Genomic DNA, 18,983 nt, shown 5'->3' on the forward strand with positions numbered 1-18,983 from the left:
TTAGTGTCCAGTACTTTACAACAGTATTAGGCCTTTTGATTGCACATTAATTACTGTTTACGGCAACGCTTAGAGGGTAAACAATCCAAAGAGCACTTTGGGCGACAATACATGGCTGATAATATATCTCCTTATACAATACAACAGAAGATTGTCATTCGGCATCTACTCTGTCTTTGTCATAATCCTTAAAGCTGATGAAGACATCAAAAACCCATTACCTCTACTGAGCAACACAGAGGTCTGCAACAACTAGTATAACAGTGATGACTTCCACTATCAATAAAATGCTCCAACCCTAGTGTGTGTGTGTGTATTGATATAAATAAATAAGAGAGAGGGAGAGACATGTTTATACAGAATCTAACGCATAAAATAGATTGTTGTGTTGAGAGAGACCATTATAAAAAGTTGAACATGGTGGTGCTACAACATGTTTTTGGAACCGATGGAGGAATTACATCAACGTTACAATAATACCTGAACGTGCACGGGGGATTTGTTTCAAGAGAAGATGTTAATAGTGATGTTCAGACGATAGTCCAATCAGATCAAGTTATAGGTACTTTCGCGACTGCGACATGAAAAATATTGAGTGGCGAATCAATAAGCCTTGTCATTTCTCTACAGTGCTCAAGTAATACATTGCATGTCACTATTTCGACAATACAGTGGGTTTAAAAGGGCTACGTCAATAATCGGAAAAGAGGCCAATACCTCAAAATCGTCAACGTGCCAGTCAAATAACTGATCGACATCTCCGTAACATTCGGGAAAGATAAAGTCACGGTAAAGTCACATACTTTAGGCCTATGGGATATAGCCTGAACAAACATAAAACAATCTTACCGTGGCCCTTCGGTTTGAAGCGTTTCTCGACAGGAGCTCTTTGGAAACATTGCAAGAAGATTCCGTCACAATTTAAGTTGACGTTACTGTAGCGTCTTGTCACTTTCGACCAAGTCCCGTATAGGTTTATTTTAAGCACCCTTTCATCACAATACCAAAGCCGAGCAAGGTCTTCGATGCGGGAAGCATTTGGCATTACTACTGTTTTGGTGAAATTGTTCAACAGAATATCTCCCCTGCTAACATAGAAGATGGGAAGTTTGCATTGCAAACATCTGCTTGTGACCATGAAAACCAAAAGTGCAATGGAAAGTAGGAAACTGGGTGAAACCATGCAATTCGACTATAAGCTATGTGGCCTGTGACACATGACACACAAAAAAAGGCGGATATGTTTGTCATTTACGTAGATGACGTGGCACCTGCTTAACGTGAGCAACTGACGTAAGGCGAGCTCCTTGAAGCCTTTTTGGACTTCGTTTTTGTGGAGAATAACTGCGATATTTCCGGTTGAGAAGTTACATGAAAGACCAGAGTACATGTTTGCCTGATAATTGCAGCACCAAGGACAGTGCACGATTAGGAAGACCCGGGTTCTCATTGCCCCTCTCTCTCTCTCTCTCTCTCTCTCTCTCTCTCTCTCTCTCTCTCTCTCTCTCTCTCTCTCTCTCTCTCTCTCTCTCTCTCTCTCTCTCTCTCTCTTTCTTCCCTGGCATGAAATGAAAGAGAACTTTTTATGTGATGTAATTATTCACCTCAGCATCGGAAATGAAAAACAGTCAATAAAGAGATTCTCCTCAAATGTAAACTGGTAAAACAAACCACCTTGTATCTGATTTTACCATCAGGATTCTCTCTCTCTCTCTCTCTCTCTCTCTCTCTCTCTCTCTCTCTCTCTCTCTCTCTCTCTCTCTCTCTCTCTCTCTCTCTCTCTCTCTCTCTCTCTCTCTCTCTCTCTCTCTCTCTCTCTTTCTTCCCTGGCATGAAATGAAAGAGAACTTTTTATGTGATGTAATTATTCACCTCAGCATCGGAAATGAAAAACAGTCAATAAAGAGATTCTCCTCAAATGTAAACTGGTAAAACAAACCACCTTGTATCTGATTTTACCATCAGGATTCTCTCTCTCTCTCTCTCTCTCTCTCTCTCTCTCTCTCTCTCTCTCTCTCTCTCTCTCTCTCTCTCTCTCTCTCTCTCTCTCTCTCTCTCTCTCACACACACACACACACACAGATTAATGCTCCCAGAAAAAAGTCTAATGTTAATCTGTAAAAATAAATAGGTAAATATGAATGGCGTATCATATCATCACATGACGTGACATCACATGATCCCACCGGGACTACACAACATAAAAGAAGCGGGGAAAATAGACCAGCGAGCCAGACGTGACGTTCGTGACATTCAAGGACGCATGAATTGTTTTGCTATTGTTCTTCTATTGTTTTCTGTTACCAAGGCCCTTTAGTCAGACACTTCATACACTTCCCACGGTTCATTCATCACTCTTCCATACTCTGTGGTGGTTTGTGTAACGAACCAGACGGCTGACTAGGGAAGGCCTGCGAGGGAGGAACATGGCCGTCGCAACAACACTGAGGGCGCCCTGCAGCACCGGCGTGCACAATTATTCACACATTCAACGCACAATTACTATACAGAGAGAGAAGTGGAGCAAACAACAGTTCTGCCTATCTCTATGATGCTATGATTGAGCTCAGATCACTGTTCATGTTTAATCCACTTAGCAATGTCTCACTGTGTGTAGAGCCGTTTGTCTGCATTCTTCAACTGAAGCTTCTTTTAATGTGGAATCGTCACCCCCGCCGCAACACTGCCCCAGATTTTTCTAGAATCCAAAAATAGCCACGCTCCTTGGGGCCGAAGGTGAGAGGAATTATACTAAGAGAGAGAGACAGGGAGAGCAAGAGCAAGAGAGAGGGAGAGAGAGAGAGAGAGAGAGAGAGAGAGAGAGAGAGAGAGAGAGAGAGAGAGAGAGAGAGAGAGAGAGAGAGAGAGAGAGAGAGAGAGAGAGAGAGATACAGGGAGGGAGAGAGAGAGAGAGAGGGAGATGTAATTGTATGCAGAACCTCTGGGGTTCACCCACCTGAGGCAGCCCCAGTGAAGTTCATGGGAGTACGAGAGGAATCAAGATAGAGAGAGAGATTAGGTAGAGAGGGAGAGAGAGAGAGAAGTTACAGATGGATAAGGGAGATAGAGAGTTCCAGATAAGGAGAATGTGTGTGTGTGTGTGTGTGTGTGTGTGTGTGTGTGTGTGTGTGTGTGTGTGTGTGTGTGTGTGTGTGTGTGTGTGTGTGTGTGTGTGTGTGTGTGTGTGTGTGTGTGTGTGTGTAGCTTGTGGGTGTGCCTCTGTACAGATTGGTTTATGGTGTCTACATAATCATATGCAAAACCATGCATGAGACGAGTGCGAGAAAGAGGGGGAAAGGAGAATAAAAAAAGGAAAGAGGGTTGAGTAAGAAGAAAAAGAATAGAGAGAGGGGAGGTTTGGCTATTAGCAGCAAATGAAAACCAGGGCTGGATACCACAGCATCATCTGGTCAGACAAAGTGACCGCTTGAGGCATTACCAGGAGCAGACCTGCCAAGATGAGGACTTGATGACTCCAGGTCTGGGTGAGCTGCCCTGGGTGTCTCTACCTTGGATAGAAAGGCCGATTACCTTCACATTCTCCCCTTCCTTTGAGTGGTGATCGCCGACACAACCGGGCGTACATTAGCATTGAGCCACTTACCAGGCGCTTTGATCCAAAGCGTCCGTCAGTCAGGCGGCATTTAATCAATACCGGAGCCACAACAGAACGTACTGCAAAGTGCTACAGGACCAGGGTTAAATAAAGACACCGATCAGGTGAGCAGAGTAGCAAAAGCAATCATTGCGCGCCACTGTGGAAGCCAATTTCTTGGTATATTTAACTGAAAATTGCGTGCGTCTTTGTAAAAAAACGGTACAAAAAGCGCTGTCTGAAATGTGTCTGAGTGAGGGGACAAGAGCATGTCCTCCACGACTAGTGCATAGATATTCTTCCCCCATATTGGAGTGATTACTGAGCGATCCAACATCCGAGAGCAACATGAGTGGTGAAAGCTCGGGGGGGTAGGGTACGTTGGGGGGGGATCGGAGGAAGGGAAATGAACATTAGAGAGGTTAGCAGGCACGCTCATTGTTATGGATGGAGCCATTATTATGTCATCAAAGAGCGACAGACGATGAGGCAGTGGATCTTCTCCTATGGGGATGTTTCATCAGTGGAGTGGGTAGTGATAAGGAGGCTGTCACACACTCTCTGAGGTACACATGTACGACGGCGAGACGGGTACGCAACCCAACCACTCATTCAAAGTGGGCTATAGATTCTTCTATGAGACATCATCCAAACTGATCGTGGGTTGATTGTCTGGTGTTTATCATTGGCTTATTAATCCTACTGGCTCAACGGCAGAATCGGTACAGCAGTCGACAAATCATATTGATAACGTTATGGTGTAGCCAGGAGAGCTAGTTACGATGGCTACATGGCCCACACCGACAGGGTTCTTTACAGTAAGGTCCATCATTTAATGACGATCCCATTACAGCCCACTCTCATGTCACTATGTCAATATTACAATCATGACTTCCAAAGTGGGACTTGATCTGAAGCAACTGATACTAGAATTGAAAGATAAACAGACAAATTGCACACACATCTCTCACAGCTACCTTCACATTGAGGACGACAAGAGAGACAACAAACACAGGTGCAGGTGAGATGAATTATGTTTACAACCCCCGCCTCCCAACTCCCAAACACACACACACAAACCCACATGCACACACACAGATAACTCTCACACACACACACGCACACACACAAACCCACATGCACACACACAAACACACACATGATTTAATGTGATTTGCAACAAATCCCCCAAACTGCCTGGTAGGCTTATAATATAAGCACACATACTGAACAAGCAGACAACTGAGCTATGGTACACACACACACACACACACACACACACACACACACACACACACACACACACACACACACACACACACACACACACACACACACACACACACACACACACACACACACACACACACATACATGCACAGATTCTCCTCCCACACTCCCTGGTGAAGATTAGCAACAAATCGTGTTTGACAAAAATAAGAGATGAGGTGGTATACTGCCCACATTGCTGTGCAGGGATGAGAGAGAGAGAGAGAGAGAGAGAGAGAGAGAGAGAGAGAGAGAGAGAGAGAGAGAGAGAGAGAGAGAGAGAGAGAGAGAGAGAGAGAGAGAGAGAGAGAGAGAGGGAGAGAGAAATAGAAAGAGAGGAAGAGGAGGAAAGTCTGAGCAAGAGAGAGAGAGAAAGAGAAAGCAAGAGAGAGAGATGGAGAGAGACAGCGAGAGAGAGAGAGACTGCGGGATCTAAAGTAAATTGGCATTATCTCCTACACATCAAGCCACTGGGTAATCGGCTTCTCCAATCTCATCTCCTCCCCCCGCTGTCTCTCTCTCTCACCCTCCCTCCTCCTTTCCACAGTTTCTCCCCTCTCTGTGATATTTGGAGGAAGGGATTCAGCCTCATTTCAACTTGAGAGGAGCAGCTGTGAAAGGTTAGATGCATGAATGCAGCACAGTGTGACAAACAGCATGATAACATCAACAGACGATTGCACACATTCTAACCCTGTCAATAATGTGGATTTAAAGGTGGGAGGTTTTCCAATGATCAGCACCAATGTATTCATAAAATTCACATAAAGTTGGCTTATTATACTGGGAATGGTCTGGACAACTTGGTTAGGTTTTTAACTAATCTGTTTGTTCTGGTTCCGACGGTTTGGTTTTGATTAAACCAATAGGATTAGTTTTTAAAACATGGGTTTGGTGGCTACTTAAACCAATGGGTTTTGTGACTGCGTAAATCAATGGGTTCGGTGGCTGTATAAACCAATGGGTTTGGTGGCTGCTTAAACCCCTTGGTTTGGTTATTCTTTAAACCAATGGCTTTGGTGGCTGTTTAAACCAATGACGAAAACAATTCTTGGTTCTCCTCAAACCAAATGGCTTGATAAGCTTTTCCTGCTGTTCAAAGCTACAGACATATTTTTCAGATTCTTCAGTGGGAGTTACCTGAAAGAGCGCCAAACAAACAGACCAACAAACACAGTAGACACAACAACCAGAACCCCACCCACTGAGTGACACTGTGATTGGTCGAATCTTAACTTGGTGATGATGTCCCTCTGGGTGGAGGGACCAACAGGGCGCCCTGTGAGGCTGCTGAGGGGTTACTATGCCAACTGATACCAGGCGGAGGTGTGTGTATGAGTGTGTGTGTGTGTGTGTGTGTGTGTGTGTGTGTGTGTGTGTGTGTGTGTGTGTGTGTGTGTGTGTGTGTGTGTGTGTGTGTGTGTGTGTGTGTGTGTGTGCCAGATGGTGTGCTGGTGCTTAAGATACCACCAGGCCATCGCTGCTCTATGCCCCTTGATACCAACACCACAGCTGTACCAGGAGGGTACCCCCAAGGACCTGTAGGGTGAGTGTGTTGGTCTGGCGGTCTGGCAGTCTCTTTGTGTGTGTGTGTGTGTGTGTGTGTGTGTGTGTGTGTGTGTGTGTGTGTGTGTGTGTGTGTGTGTGTGTGTGTGTGTGTGTGTGTGTATGTGTGTGTGTGTGTGTGTGTGTGTGTGTGTGTGTGTGTGTGTGTGTGTGTGTGTGTGTGTGTGTGTATGTGTGTGTGTGTGTGTGTGTGTCTGTTTGTGTGTGTCTGTTTGTGTACTAGATGTGGATGTTGAATCTTGGTGGTGGTGTAACTTGAACGTACTGGTTCTTAAACCTGAAAACTCCCAACAAGGGTACCTATGAACTATTATGGTCAGGTTTGTAAACTACAAACAAAGCCCTGTAATGACGAAATTAAGACATTGGTGCTTAGGGCTGACTTATATGGGCCATTGCCATCCTTAGCGTTCATAATTACAAGTTTAAACTGAACCAATGCTATATTCTCTCTACTTTCACAGATATCTGATTTCCTATTGTTCATGGTTCTGAAATAATTCTGGTATCACGTCTGCTCACTTTGTGAAGAAAACATTTTCTATTCAAATGAATTCAACTTTAGACAAAGAGAAGTGGAAAAATTGTTGCAAAACGCTATGCATAATCGGATCCAATTACTAATCTTACCGAGGGAGATAACGTTGTATCTTTCAATGGGTTATTTCTGTTCTCATTTCACCATTTTAACTAACAAATACCCTGGCAGTTGCTGTATAGCAATTTAACGCAGCTATCAACGATTACCTTACAATGTTCATCACAAATTAAAAAAAGATATTGCATCACTATTTTAGAAGAGAGTAAAGTTTTCGAGGAAATACCGTATGCTTGGAGAGAGAAGTCTGGGACTAGTGTGGCTCATGTGGTTAAACGGATGCAACTATCTGATTGATGTAGCAGCCATTGGCTTCCTGGTGATTCCCTAATGAAGTCCTGCTGGCCACGGCAGCAGTTATGATTATGTATTGGAGGCCTTTTGCGCAATAACAGCGAGTCTAATATTGTTATTTTATCATGTCAGAAATATGTCCCTTTCCATTGAGGATTATTGCGATAAAAGGGCTAACTATTAGGATTGGTCAGCATTATTGCCAATATGTAAGCTAGTCAGTGATGTCTTCAATTTTAAGACATTGTATGTATTGCATGCTTAAATATATGGTAAGGGCAATTTGGTCGATAAGATAAGATAGGACTTTATTAATCTCTGAAGGGAATTTGTAGCCAATTTCACAAAGGTAGAGCAGGTGAGGTCTCTCTCTCTCTCTCTCTCTCTCTCTCTCTCTCTCTCTCTCTCTCTCTCTCTCTCTGTCTCTCTCTCTACCTCTCTCTACCTCTCTCTACCTCTCTCTCTCTCTCTCTCTCCTCTCTCTCTCTCTCTCTCTCTCTCTCTCTCTCTCTCTCTCTCTCTCTCTCTCTCTCTCTCTCTCTCTCTCTCTCTCTCTCTCTCTCTCTCTCTCTCTCTCTCTTTCTTCCCTGGCATGAAATGAAAGAGAACTTTTTCTGTGATGTAATTATTCACCTCAGCATCGGAAATGAAAAACAGTCAATAAAGAGACTCTCCTCAAATGCCAACTGGAAAAACAAACCACCTTGTGTATCTGATTTTACCAACAGGATTCAGATGATAAATCATATTTTTTATTTTCATGACACTTTTCTTTGACAAATATTGATTGCTTCAGCTTTCATAAAAATAAACAAGACAACCGCAGAAATTGGTGGTGTGTTGGCAAGAGCGTACTGTCACTACTCTTATTCTGTGTGACTTCATCTGAAATGATTTATTTATTTTTAGTGAGAGTGTGTCAGGTTTAGGCCTTGGTTTGGTGAGAGCACAGTAATACATTGAGTCTAATGTACTATTCTATTATAGGTTGTGAATGTGAAAAAAAAAGAGGCTGCAGCATGGGGTATATTTCATCCCTTTTCCCAAGCCACAACGGGACAAGAAAGAGTGTGTAATGTGGATCTGACTATTCGGTAGGCCAGAATACCTACGGATTTTAAGTTTCTCACCTTCTGTATGTATTTTAAAGTCTTTAATATACCCCTCCATAGCGTAATATATTCCCTTTCGATTGCTCCTGGAAGAAATAAAATAATTTTTCTCCCAGAATGTATCCAAAACCTGCTTTGATTTATTTTCAGCTGACATTTTTCCATATGTTCTTGTTATCTAGTCTGGTTTGTTCGTCCGAGTTTGTCATGGTAACGACGGGGGGGCGTGTCTTTGCGACCGGTCAATTGGTGACACATCAATGGCGTCACATGCTCTTTTCCCTTATAACTTCTGAGGAAACATTCCCTGTGTTCCAATACCCATACTTCCATACTATTTACTATTTAGCATGCAAAAATATACATTTTGTATGTCCCAATGCAAAGTATGGTATGTAGCACGTCAAAAAACATTGGATGTTGTACTACATCCGGTCGTATATCAGAGTATACAAGCAAGCATGCTTTTCCCCACAATCCCCCGCAAAGATATGTGGGTGGAACTACAGGTGTGTAAATCAGTGACATGCCCTGAAGTGTGTCCCAATTTTATGCATACTGTGTGCAGCAGTACGTACTTTGTAAGGGTACCTGCAGTATCTGAACGCTCAGGGAGAGCTCTCATACATGGCAACATTGCGCGCCATGCCATGTATCATTATCTCTCCCTGAGTGTGTGTGCTGATGGCTGTTCAAACCTGTGCACATTGATTCGGCAATGCACAACAGGTGTGCATCCGCACCCAGCCCCAGAGTCCAATCAGTCTGACTCAGGCTAGGTGAGGCTGCTTTAACCAGCCATCATCCACACACTCACACACATGCAAAAAAGTAATCCAGAGCCCTTATTTATTGATGTGATAGTTCAAAATCAATCTAGCGCATTACGATGTGCCACTATGACAAGTTTTGCATGCCACTCACCAGGCTAACGCAGTGTTAACTACCCAGAGTTAATAGATGCTGTTGATTGTTATGATCAGGGATAACAGTGCAGTGATATCATCTACAGCTGTGAAGGACAAGGTCAACTCATCTAATTGTAAGTTTGCAGGTCAATCTGATGTTCTTATGGAGATTTCATTTGAATGAGATTACATAACGGGAATAAAATTCAAAACATTAATGCATCAGGGAACATGATTTGAGTCACGTCTGATAGATTTTCACCGGCAAACGGTGGTGAAGACCTCAACACCCATGTTCCCATGAGGACATAATCAAACCACGTCTCTTGTTTTGTTGTTGTTTCGATTGAGAGAAATTACATATTATAACTTAGTTTTTATGCAATAATGATAATAATAATTGCATTGAATTGTATGAAATAAAATGAACAACAATTGAATGCAATTTAATCATATAACATTCAATTATTCAATAACATTAAATGAACGTTTCTGCAAGTCATTTTGGTGTTGGCATCTAATAAATCATATTAATACAGTTCTTTCCCGCCACCACTAAATGCGCCCAGTGCTCTAGCGCAGCTTGAGTACCACATCAAACTTTAATTGATGGTGTCTCTTCTCGGAGACAATAGCGGTGCAGGCAAAACAAGGAAACTAGGGCAGTTGGCAGCGAGCGTGCTGGTGTCAGCGCCAAAAAACGACCAAATTACCTTCACACGGCGTCACTCCTCTGAGAGATGACAGGGGCCACTGCAGTGGCGGTGGATTCAGATGTAAGCCCACAGGTGTGCTCGGTTCATTACTTGGGTTGGTTGCTGCTCCTCAGCTCATCAAAATGCACGTCAAGAAGCTGAATAATGTTTAAATTACTGGACTTATTTTCGGTTCTCATGTTAATGATGAAGACGAAACTGAAGATGACTATGTATGGGGTTGATGAAGATGAAGATGAAGATGATGAAGTGGTTAAAGATGATGAAGACAATGTATGACTATGATGATGATGGTGATTAGGATATTGACGATGAATGAAGATGATGGTTTGATGACGATAATGATGATGATGGTTACCGATGATGATTTCGGAAGATGAGCTTTGAAGATGGCCTACACCGCCTTAATCACTTCAAAAAGAGAAGCAGCAGTCTTTGAAGCTTGAGCTGTGTCACCTGACCTGAATATTGAATATTACTAGTTTGACGGTATGTAAACAATGATGAATGATATAAACCTTTTCTATTTTTTAGGTTGAAGTATAGGTCAAATTCTATTGTTGTATGTGTTTAGATGGGTAGCCTTAAGCCTATAGTTATTAATTTATGATGTATCATTCAACTATATTGTTTATGTGCTATCTAGGAGCCACCTGTATTCACACCCTTTTTGGATATTATAAGTCACAAAAAAAGTACTTGAATTACGTAAAACATTCAACAATATATTATTCTAAAATGTATGTACATCTTTTGTAAATATTGCTGTATGATAAATTCTGTTTAGCCTGTCCATCCTATCAATTCACACGAAATACTGTTAAATCACCAACCTCCTTTGCAACATTTCTAACACCTGATCAACCATACAACCTCCTCACTTCAACCTGCCTCCATCAGCGCTCGGTGGTTCACAGATCCCTGGCTCCGTTCACACTGATCTGTTGTTCACACATGTGCACGCTGCTGTGTTACGACATCACCCATCCCTGCACGTGAGAACCACGAACACAAACAAACACCGGCTTTGAAGCATCCACCCCCACATCCGTCTCCAGAGGATATCAAACAGAGTCGCCCCTCTGGGATGAGAGATGGGAAGACAAAGACCCTGGAGATCCAGAGTAAACTCCCACCTAAGCCCACTCGCTTACTTACACGGGAACCGGGAGCGTGCATCCACACAGAGGCATAAGTGTGATACATTACTCAGTACAATGGCCGCTGGTCCTAGACGCACAAACGCACGCTTGCTACCGTCATGTCTGAAGCCCTCAGTATGAGGTGCATTCACTATAGCTGGCGTTACAGGGCTCTGATGTGGCTTATATCTAACTGAGGGGAGCGTCCCATGCGGTCCAGGCTTTGTGTTGATTCAGAACTCCCACACAGCACGGCTCTCCCCCCCTCCCCGTTAAAGCTTTTCAGCGGACTGAAGCCGTTCGTAGAAAGGCTGGAGGTCTGAGGATCTCGGCTGAACTCAGCTGAATTAAGCAACCTCTTAACCTTTACACTCACAGAGACGATTGTGTTTGGAGCGCCTGAATGTTAAGGTTTACAGCCTTAAGAGGGATGTTGGACTAGTAGTGAAGGGTCTGATGTAGGATGACAGGATTGAGCTACATATTTAAGAAATCCTTTTCTGAAGCATACTGTTATACATAATGCCAAAACACAAATTAAATAATGTGTTTTAAGGTGAAATAACTTTATGATAGACTTTCATATATTCTATTCAAAGGGTACATTTAACATATCGTATTTATGAGGTATACACATATATTACTCACAAGTCAAACAGTTTGAATATCCTATTCATAAGGCAACATATCCTATTCAGGAAGTACAATTTAAAGTGCAATCAGCAATTACAGCTCTCCCCACTTTATTCAGAATAAATTGTCTTTCGATTGAGTCTCAAGGGTTCACATTTGTCAGACTATTGGCCACTGCAGAGCCGAATACATGATGAGCCTCAATCAAAAAACTATTTAATCACAACAAAGTGGGGCAAGCAAGTGATCGCTGATAACAGCTTTAACACATTGTGTACCAAGTAACAGTAGGTACCTTCCAGAGATCTGTGATCCATGTCGACAACACGTCCAGGAGATCAGACGACCACTCTGTCCATAATCCTCTAGTCAAGCTATTTGAGCGCCTTGAGAGAATAAATCTTGTAATGAAAGAAGAAAACGTGTCTTGCTCAACAAGAAATAATGCTGTTCTGAAGAGGTAAAGATTTAATCACGGCTTTCAGTTTTTATCAGCACTACACACCAGCACACACACACACACACACACACACACACACACACACACACACACACACACACACACACACACACACACACACACACACACACACACACACACACACACACACACACACAAACCCACACACACAAACAAACACACCCACACACACACAGCCAGACACACACAAACACTCACACACAGGCTCTGAAGAGTATTTTTTTCTACATTCTTCTCACTAAGCTGTTAATGAAACACCAGAGTGTTGGGATGGGTGACGCCTAAAAATAACTTTATTCATAATAAGCATAACTTTATTCATAATGCAATGTTCAACACAAGAAGCAATTCCCCAGGCTCAGTACGCACCAGCAAAGTCGACACAAAAGTAAAGAACTGGGTAAAATTACTTTTTAGAGGAAGCCTGGAAGGAATGAAAATACACGGATAGCTTTAAAGGGTACTAAAGGCAAGCAGCAGCCTTTGTGTTTTTCTTTACAATTGTGCATGCGGCTCATCATAACCTGGTAATCAAGCGGACCCATGAACTCATGAGTTGAAGAGCTACGAACCGCTTAGCATCAGCCCTGCTTGTAGCGCTAGGGGAAAATTACGTATCACACCCATTTGCAAACGCAAGCACGCACGCACGCACGCATGCACATACACACACAGAGACACACACACTCACTCAAACTCACTCACACACACACACACACACACACACACACACACACACACACACACACACACACACACACACACACACACACACACACAGACACACACACACACACCCACACACACACACACACACAAATGCACACAAATGCACACATCACACACACACACAAACACACACACACTAACACGCACACACACGTACACATAAACACACCCATTTGACCAATGTGTTTGTTGTCTTGGCATTGCTATTCCCCTGCAGACAAGAAGAGATATGCAAAAATGGAAGACCAAACAAGGGAGCGTAAAGCATGATGCTAATGAAACAGCCCTGCCATCTATCTCTCTTACTTTCTACTACCGTCCTCTGTTCGCGCCTCTGCTCCTCTCCTCCATCTCATCTCTCTCTCTCTGGTACTTCCCTCTTCCTCTTTCTCTCAACCCACCCTAACCCTCATCTCTCACTCTTACATTATTTAAATGGGGGTTGGGGTAAGGATTAACCCTTAACCACTAACCCTAATTCTAACCTTAAAATCGAATTCCAACCTATGCTAATACTGTTTAATAGGGTTACCCTTATCAATGTTTTGTAAAGTTTTACCTAAATGATAATGTGTAAATTAAGCCTTGTCTAGTTTTTAGGTTACGTTTAGGGTCATTATCTACTCTTACGTATGTATGGATGTGTAGTTATTTATTTATAGATTTTGTATGCAATGATATTGTTGATGTGCTAGCAGGAGCCAGCAGACATTCACACACGTTGTCTCCCTCCAACCCTTGCTACAGAAGATGCACATGACATGACACACACGGATAAAGACGCATTCAACTTCTGCTTTGTGATCTATAGTTTAATTTGACACACATACAGACACGTACAGACTGAAACGCACACCCACACACGCATAAACATGCATGCACACACACACACACACACACACACACACACACACACACACACACACACACACACACACACACACACACACACACACACCATCACACACTCAAAGGCAAACCTTCACACATCCACACACACACGTTTGCACTCATGCATGCACAAATGCATGCACACACATACACACACACACACACACACACACACACACACACACACACACACACACACACACACACACACACACACACACACACACACCATCACACAATCAAAGGCAAACCTTCACACATCCACACACACACGTTTGCACTCATGCATGCACAAATGCATGCACACACACACACACACACACACACACACACACACACACACACACACACACACACACACACACACACACACACACACACACACACACACACACACACATTCAGTGAGAAGCATTCTGTTCAAAACCAACTAGAGATAACCTACAAAATGCATGTAAGTTCATTTATTATATCTAAAATATTCATGTATTCATACATGAAGTCTCTTTGATCCTCTGTGTCTGTGGTCATGTTTGAGTATGAACCCTGAATGTCAGGTTTAGGAGTTCTGAAATAAGACTGCATAGTATTTTAGCTAAAGCACCAGTCATTCTAGAATATCTAACACAAAGCGGAAACTACAAATAAAAGACTGTAACTGCCACTACATGTTGGCCAGGACGTTTGTTATGGGGTTTCAATCGTTATTATCTCTCAAATTAAATTGGGACAAAATTAACAAATACAATTTTCAACATAGAAACCCTGTCAAATAATTAGATCAAACCTATACAACAACATAATTCCAAAACGGCTATTCTCATTTAACGAAAACTAGTTTGAAACCAGAATTATACATTTTACTAACTGCCCAAAACCTTTCCTAAAAGAACTGATAGTGGAAACACAGAGGCAAAACTGCTACTCCTTCATAATAGGGTTGGGTCACGTGAGCCCCCTGCAACCAAGATGGAGTTGTGTAGGGGTGTTGTGTGAGAGCATAACCCAGATCTTAGTAGTCGAGCTATGTGATGCGGTCCCCTGCTCCTGAATTTATATTTCATAATGCCACATTCACCTCTCTCTCTCTCTCTCTCTCTCTCTCTCTCTCTCTCTCTCTCTCTCTCTCTCTCTCTCTCTCTCTCTCTCTCTCTCTCTCTCTCTCTCTCTCTCTCTCTCTCTCTCTCTCTCTCTCTCCCTCCCTCTCTCTCCCTCCCTCTCCCTCTCTCTCTCCCTCTCTCTCTCTCTCTCTCTCTCTCTCTCTCTCTCTCTCTCTCTCTCTCTCTCTCTCTCTCTCTCTCTCTCTCTCTCTCTCCCTCTCTCTCTCTCTCTCTCTCTCTCTCTCTCTCTCTCTCTCTCGCCCCCTTTAATAATTTGGATGTTGAAACGGATGGGCGCCCTCCTCCAGCACAGTGACCCTAACCCGCCCTGTGCTCTGTGTTTAATCTCTAAACTGGGCGAGGGACATTGAGTGCTTTGTCAATGTCAATGTTTATTTTTCACGTTATTAAAGCCCTTTTGAATTGAATTGAAGGAGGGAGAAATAATGAGAGCTGAGGTGAGGATAAATGACAGGGTTTGGATGAGAAGGAGGATCATAGATAGATTGAAAGAGGAAAATGTACAGTGACAATAGTTAATGCATTAATAAGCATTAACTAACAGTTACCTGACAGCTAACTGTTCTGGTCTAGAGATACTAATGAAGTTCATGTTAACTAAGGTAATGCTGTTCTTGTTAACGAAGGTATTCATTTCTACATTGATTTAATAGGGTGAGGGTGGATCTTTCCACTTACATGGAAAGATAGATTGATAGATATATAGATAGAGTGATAGATGGAGACCGGATAAAAGGTGGAGATAGATGGAGAAGACATGACAGACGGAGAGGTCGATGGAGAACACATGATCGATAGAGAAAGGTAGATGGAGGAGACATGATAGATGGAGAGAGAGGGATGGATGGAAGAGAAATGATAGGAAGAGAGAGATAGATGGAGAAGAGAGGATAGATAGAGAGAGGGGTAGATAGAGGAGACATGATAAATGGAGAGGCGGGCAGCTGGAGGAGGCATGGTAGATTGGGAGAGGTAGATGGTGAAGACATGATAAATGGAGAAACAGACAGATGGAGACCAGAGATGATAGACTGAGAGACAGACAGATGGAGACCAGAGATGATAGACTGAGAGAGAGACAGATGGAGAACAGAGATGATAGACTGAGAGACAGACAGATGGTGACCAGAGATGATAGACTGAGAGAGAGACAGATGGAGACCAGAGATGATAGACTGAGAGACAGACAGATGGAGACCAGAGATGATAGACTGAGAGAGAGACAGATGGAGACCAGAGATGATAGACTGAGAGAGAGACAGATGGAGGCCAGAGATGATAGACTGAGAGAGAGACAGATGGAGACCAGAGATGATAGACTGAGAGAGAGACAGATGGAGACCAGAGATGATAGACTGAGAGAGAGACAGATGGAGACCAGAGATGATAGACTGATAGAGAGAGACAGATGGAGGCCAGAGATGATAGACTGAGAGAGAGACAGATGGAGCCAAGAGAGTTCCTGATGGAGGAGCTGAATAGTGTGTGATGGCAGATGATCGGCGACCACCCTCCTTTTCAATTTCAAAGTCAAAGGAAGAAAAGACAAGATGAAGAGAGATAGAGAGAGCAGGAGAGAGAAATAGAATGAGAGGGAGGGAGAGAGAGGGGAGGGGAAAGGAGACAGAGTGGAAAGAGACATGCTGAGAGGGGGAGAGGGAGAGAAAGAGAGAGAGAGAGAGAGAGAGAGAGAGAGAGGGAGAGAGAGAGAGAGAGAGAGAGAGAGAGAGAGAGAGAGAGAGAGAGAGAGAGAGAGAGAGAGAGAGAGAGAGAGAGAGAGAGAGAGAGAGTCCCCGCCCCCTCGGACATCATCTTGGACAGTACTGCTGACATAGTATATAAAGATGCAGATTACTCGATTATAATCATTATTATTACAATAATTATCATTACCCCCTCACCCCCTCCATCCGAGAATTAATTACTGTAAGTATAAGGAAACACCTGAGCAAACATCCCGGTACTGCATTAAAGTGGTAATAAACTGGTCTTTATACTGCAGGGGAGTAAGGAGTTGCTGATGAATGTAAAATACACACACACACAGACACACACATGCCCTAAACCCTACCTGCTCATTCATAACATTGCTCTGAAAATAAATCACTGTCTGTCCCTTTAGATAAATGTGAGCGATGAAATGACAGACAATAACAGCACTGAACGGACGTAACTATAATCATGTCAGAAGAGGTGTGCCAAGTTTGCATTGTATTTGCTTGGGTCAATTATTACTCAATAATTCGTCTTTCATGTCCCGGTATTGACCGGTGATCAGGGGAGAGGAATGGGGGGCCGTGGCATAAACAGTTTCAAGAGACTACCAGCAGATACTCAGGGAAACGTCAATACACCAAAACGGATGGGAGGGAGAGGATCTTCTCCGCTGCACCTAATGGTACGGGATCTAGCTTTCATTGGCCAGCTTTGAAGCCCGGGGGTCAGGGGTCATGTGGAGTAGCACTTAAGGGAGTACGGAGCGTTTAATCACTACTGGCAGACGCTGCCGAATTTGCTCTCATTCACTTTCACACAGATCTTGGCTGTTTAACACACACTGCTTTCGTTTCGTTTTTTTGTAGTTGTTAACAGTAATTTGTCGCTCACATTTTGGTTGGCTGTCACCAATATATTTATGATTTAAAATGAATCTCGTCAATATTAAGTGTAATTATAAATACCCTGTATACAGCCTATATAAATGCATAGAACATAGACATGGAGTAACATGTACATAATACATGTACGTAATACATTAATACAATACTTGGCTGGGAATAATGCATAACTATAATCAAGCAAGCAAGCATAACCTCCCAGTTCAGCCACAGCAAAACAAACAACATGTTACATCTGAATGCATCTGATGCAAAATAACCGCTGCACTGTTAGCCTGCAGCTACAAGCTTTCTCCCGAGTGATTTTCCACGATTTACTTTATGGGGTGCTTCTAGAGACCATAGTGTGCCGCGCGCTAGTCTGATGTCGCTAGTGCTGACATATCATGATATGAAGCTCCATAAGCAAAGTACCATAAGGAAGGCTGGTTACCACGGCAACCGTCTCCGGTGAAGAAAACTCCCTTCCAGCATTTCAGAAGCAGCATGCTGCAAATCCCTGTGTGAGATGTGGTGGATTTGACCTGCTTTAAAAGGTCAGTAACAAGCCGGGTTCAAAGCTCAAATTGTTAGAACCTTGAGTGCATATGCGTGAGAGACAGGGCACAGAAATGAGCAAACCATGAATCCTCCAAAAACCCAAAGCAAACAAGCAAGGATAACAATGGCTCCAGTGGCAGCCGCCTGTGCAGCCGTGTTCTCCTGGGGGAGCGTGTCTTGTCAGCCTATCTACGCCTCGCAGGGGAGGTCTCCATGGATTAGCCCTCCATAGTGTTGCATGGCATAATGCTGACGAGCAGGTCTTTCTATGCAAGCTCCTCGAGGACAAAACAGAAAGGGAGTTGATCCTAGTGGGGATGAAACGATGAAATGAGGGGGGGGGGGGGGGGGGGTAACACACTGAGGAAAGGTGACAGAGTGAGGGGAAGTGATCAAATGATGGGATGGTGACGCGTGAGGGGAAGTGATCAAATGATGGGATGGTGACACTCTGAGCGGAGGTGATTGAGTGAGGCGAGATGATACCGTAAGGGGAGTTGATCTACTAAGGGGACGCCATGAAGTGAGGGGAGGTGATCCAAGGGGGGTGCTGACCCGAGCAGGGGTCCGGAGGGGAGAGGGTACAGGGAAGGGAATAGATAAGAGGTAAACTGGGAGGTGATATTGGGAGGAGAGGCGATCCAAAGAGAGAGGCAACCCAGTGGGGGTAGGTGATTCAGAGGGGGGAGGTGATCCAGTGCTAATGATGTGCGCTATGGTAACCCAGGGAGGCCTGGGGGAATGCATGAGCCACTGCACAACATGGCATG

At 43.5% G+C, this 18,983-nt stretch overlaps 1 protein-coding gene across 4 annotated transcripts in view; it reads right to left on the minus strand.

Moving 5' to 3' along the window:
* The window catches only part of plch2a (phospholipase C, eta 2a), a 134,294-nt gene that overhangs the window by 46,713 nt on the left and 68,598 nt on the right, over nt 1-18,983 (minus strand). The gene's annotated exons all lie outside the window — the stretch shown is intronic.

Source organism: Gadus morhua, chromosome 1 (assembly GCF_902167405.1).
Source record: "Gadus morhua chromosome 1, gadMor3.0, whole genome shotgun sequence".
NCBI lineage: Eukaryota > Metazoa > Chordata > Actinopteri > Gadiformes > Gadidae > Gadus > Gadus morhua.